Consider the following 4,781-nt stretch of genomic DNA (forward strand, 5'->3'; position numbering starts at 1 on the left):
CCAGGTGTCCAAGAAGTAAATGTGGTCACTTTTGTGTCGTTGAACAGTGTGCACAAAATGCCCTTATATGTTATTTCAACAGTAGTAAATTCGAAATAAACGTACATTCATAGTACACTTAACGCATATGGGCGGTACAACAGTTTGGGGAATATTTACAACAGTCCATTACAAACCGTAGATCTTTTCACGACTGCATACGTTGATGTACCCGGAGCTGCCAAGAACGACGATGTCGCAACGTCAGGGTGAATACGGGGATCGTGCAGAATCACCTAGACATACATGACGTCATCTTTGTCAAATCTTTGACAAAAGAGCAGAAAAAAAATGCATGTGAGTACTATTGGTGGACGGTTATCTCCAACATGCATTTCACATTTGATATACATTTCCGTATCTTCTGTTATAAAACCCCCAAAATCACACGCGCCCCAAACAACAACAACAAAACAAAACAAAACAACCAAAACACCCAAAAAACAACAAACAAACAAAACAAACAAACGCAAAAGCCAAAAAATACAAACCCCAAAAACAAAATCAAAGTGTACCTACCCTCAAACCAGCCGCCATCTGTGAACCAAGCACATACTTATCATGATGGATATTGGCAAATATGATGAGGTTTCTATCGTAGCCCGTGACTCTCACTTTAGCAATATCAGAAGCATTCCAGTTGAATGTTGCACAGTTCCCCATGTTGGTCACCACCGGCTTCAAAGCTTCCATACACCAACCATTTTGCATGATGCAAAATTCGAGTGATTTGCTTAGATTCATGAATATCTTCTTCCACCAATCCAGATTGTGCCGTTTTGAGAAAGTGGAACCGTATCCCGGGTCACTCCAGTTGACTGGACCATTAAAACTCCCAAGCAGGCTGGCGCCATTGAAATAATTTTCCAAATATGGATCAGCTTCTTTGACAGCAGTCAGGTTGAAAGGACTTTGGTTGCAGAAGGTAACAGCTGGAAAGGGGATCTCTTCTCGGAGTTCCACCTTTGTGCTGGTGATGACTGGGTAACTGTAGTAGTTTATCAGCTCTTGCGATATATTATACGACATGTAGGCAGACATCAGCAACACTGCGAAGGTCCACCAGATACTGTGAAGGAAATTGTTGGGATGATTTCGGAGTGACTTGAATTTGGTCCAAGTTCTATTCAAGCAATGTGTGTACGGAGGGAATGCCAGATTTGTTTGTATAAATATTTCGTACCTAAAGGAGTGAGCTTAGTTTTACCCCGCACTCGGCAATATTCCGGCTTTATGGCGACGGTCTGTAAATAATTGAGTTTAGACCAGACAATCCAATGATCAACAGCATGATCATCGATCTGCGCAACTGGGAACCGATGACATGTGTCAACCAAGCCAGCGAACCCGATCACCCGATCCCGTTAGTCACCTCTTACGACAAGCATGGGTTGCTGAAGGCCAATTCTAGCCCGGACCTTCACGGTTTTTTTCGTACGTGAACAATCGACCATGGTCATGATCTGGTTAGAAAATTAGTAACTGTTAGTAACTGTTTCAAAATCACCATTTCTGGTGTCCCCCGCCGTGATATTGCTGGATTATTGCTAAAAGTGGCGTAAAACCAAACTCAGTCAGTCAGCCAGTCAAAAAAATATAAACCAGTGCTTTGTATAGATGCCAACGTGGAGGCATGATGTGCACAAAACGAACTTTTTTATCTATCAATATGTTTATGCCCCATCAGCAATTGCGTCTGATTGTGGCAAATATATTTATCCCCGTGGGTAGTGTATCATGTGTTAGTATGTCAGCCTGCGGCCGTAAATTTCGTATACCTGATATTCGTAACGTGGCAGCAAACTGAAGTTGCGGAAAAACGTGAGTAACAGTAGAACCTGTTTGATAATGAATATAGAAACATAACATGTAACGTCACAAATGTTGACTATCCAGAATTCATTCTGCAATATCGAAAACCGGAAACAAACACAAACTGAATTTGAAGTCATATTCAAGTTACTATCATTAACTAAATGGCCGGAGCCGGGCAGATAAGGGACCCAACAGTATCATCAATATGTGTAAGCGCATTGTATATTTTGTATATACATATGTTTTTCAACAAAATACCACCAGAGAAAAGGCATAGAAAATAAATAGAAATAAGTGTTAAACATGTTTTTCTTGCTCTGTTTATCAACTAACGTCGAACGTGACATCATGTCAACTGGTGAACCATGTTAGTTTGATCGCGAATGAAGATCAGTTGACTCACCATCGTAGCCTCAGATTCCGTCTTGACACAAGCTTATTTACTCCATGGAATCCTGTAGTTTGTGCAAATTCTGTCCATAGGCGGCCAATTTTTTCATCATCATTTTCTGACTCATTACCGGGTATTGCCTTAGCTCCCATTGCTGTGTTTCTGATTGTATCCCTGGATATTCAACTGAAACTGAAGTTTAGGGTTCTGTACGAATGTAGGCATACGCAGTATTCCCACAGTTAAGCACTAGTTCAGTACACCTAATGGGATAAACACTTTAGAGTCGCGTTGGTTTGTCAGTTTACTTTGCTGTTCAAACATACCATATATCGAAACTAATATTGACAAAACTGTCAGTGTTCATTAACAGACTAGCTAAGGTAAGCTTAGGTTAATGACAAAAGTCACCTGGCCTACTGACGACATTGTCACACGTAGCTGCTTGATTAGTCAGGATAACTCACAGCAACATGACCGCCATCAAATACCTCTGACACGTATTTGTCATGCTATCTATTCAGTTAAATGTTTATATGGGTAACTTCAAAGAACAGAGGAACCTGTGTAGTTTGAAATCATAGACCGCGCATGTTTCCATATGATTATCCTCTTGTATTGAGGAAATACACGTTGCCACTACCCTTGAATTGGCAAGGTTCTAAACGTGAAAACGGTTTCTCAGCTTTGAACGGGCTCTTTGTAGTTTGATGTTTTTCAGTGAGGCCAAACGTGAATTAACGACACATATGTTGGCCAGAATAAATTTGGCATCAATGCTTCCTACTTTGTGTAGTTACGTTTCAACTCTATCGTTTGCATCTCCGACCTACCTGCCTTAAAGCCAGCCGCCCTACGAGGATGCTCGCAAACATCCATTGGACAAGGTTTCTGTCTCTCTATCTGTTTGTCTGTCTATATCATGTTGGTTTTGAATAACATGCAAATGCAAATACATGTTAAAATACAACCACGTTTTGACCCAAAGACACAAAACAGCAGATATAGGACGCATCAAAATGGTCATAGTGTGATTTTGTCTTTTTAGTTGACATGTTTTGCATCGTAATTGTGTATGGATGTCGAATATTTTCATTCTGCCATATGTACATGTTATGGCATTCAGTAGTCTTAGAATAACTACTGCCATCAAAAGCCGTCTGTCAACAATCAGGCAGTACAAAATGTTTACACTGGTCTCAAAGACTATTAACTATCATTATGGACAAGAGGGCCTTTTGCGAGATTCTGATGAAACACTAACAGAATATTGCGCAATGTTACAATTCTAATCAAAATGTGTTGTAACCTTCAGACAAGCTACATGGGTGATGGTAACTATCCATAGAAACAGATGAATCATTGCACGAATCTACGTTACATATTCACGTCAACACGAGTAAACTCAAACACACCCGTACATCAATTCATCATACATAGATGGGTTGAACAAAAGTTCCTGAAGTTGTGTTTACATCAGTGTATATGGGTTTGTTTTAGCAAGACTTGGTTTTTTAGAGATACCGCTGTTATCATGTTGCTTAATAATGTGATAACATTATCTTCAGTTATTGACATACACTTTAGTACTATTAAACACACAACTCTAACACATTATTGATTGTGTGTTGTTAAAAGACGCACTCAGCAATATTCCAGCTACATGGCGGCGCTATGTAAGTACTCGAGCCTGCACCAGACCACCCGGTGATCAACAGCATGAGCAGAGGTTGTCATTAAGAACATTTAATGTTGACATGGTTTCATTTGCAATTTGCAATTTCATTCCGATTCAACCACATATTTGAAATATATTCTTGTATCAATAATGGCATAATGTCTTTCACACAGTTCGGGGCGGTGGGGTAGCCCAGTGGTTAACGCGTTCGGTCGTCACGCCGAAGACCGGGTTCGATTCCCCACATGGGTAAAATGTGTGAAGCCCATTTCTGGTGTCCCCACACCGTGATATTGCTGGAATATTGCTAAAAGCGGCATAAAACTAAAACTCACTCACTCACTCCACACAGTTCATTTTGTATCGATGTGAATTTTGTATAAGCTCATTTAATAAAATTCATTACTCTAGATAAAGCATGTCAATACTCATGATGAAGGCAAGGGATTCCAAAGCTACTTCAAGCGTGCCAAGGTTGTTGGACAGAATCTGAAATTTAAGGTTGATTTTGTTGATGGCGATGTACTGCTGGACGATACAGCGACAGGAGTATACCAGGTGAAGTCCTTCACCAAGTCTGCTCAGAGTCGGCCATTTGTAGAGAAGCTTTCTGAGAAGCCACTGCATCGTGTGTACATGCAGTTTGTGGAGCAGAATAGCAATCCAACCAACTCCTTCGCCTGGATGAAGTCGGCTAGCCTTAAATGTGAAACTGAGGGCTTCAGTTTTGCTGCTCAGGACCAGTCACTCACTCCCACACGCAATCGCCTAAATGTGATTCTAAAAGAAAATATTAACTTGAAATACCGACTGTGTAATGAATTTACAGAGACTGTCCAACACCTTGTCAGTGGAAAC

The sequence above is a fragment of the Haliotis rubra genome, unplaced genomic scaffold, assembly GCF_003918875.1.
Source record: "Haliotis rubra isolate DU_JTF1 unplaced genomic scaffold, ASM391887v1 Scf362, whole genome shotgun sequence".
Lineage (NCBI taxonomy): Eukaryota > Metazoa > Mollusca > Gastropoda > Lepetellida > Haliotidae > Haliotis > Haliotis rubra.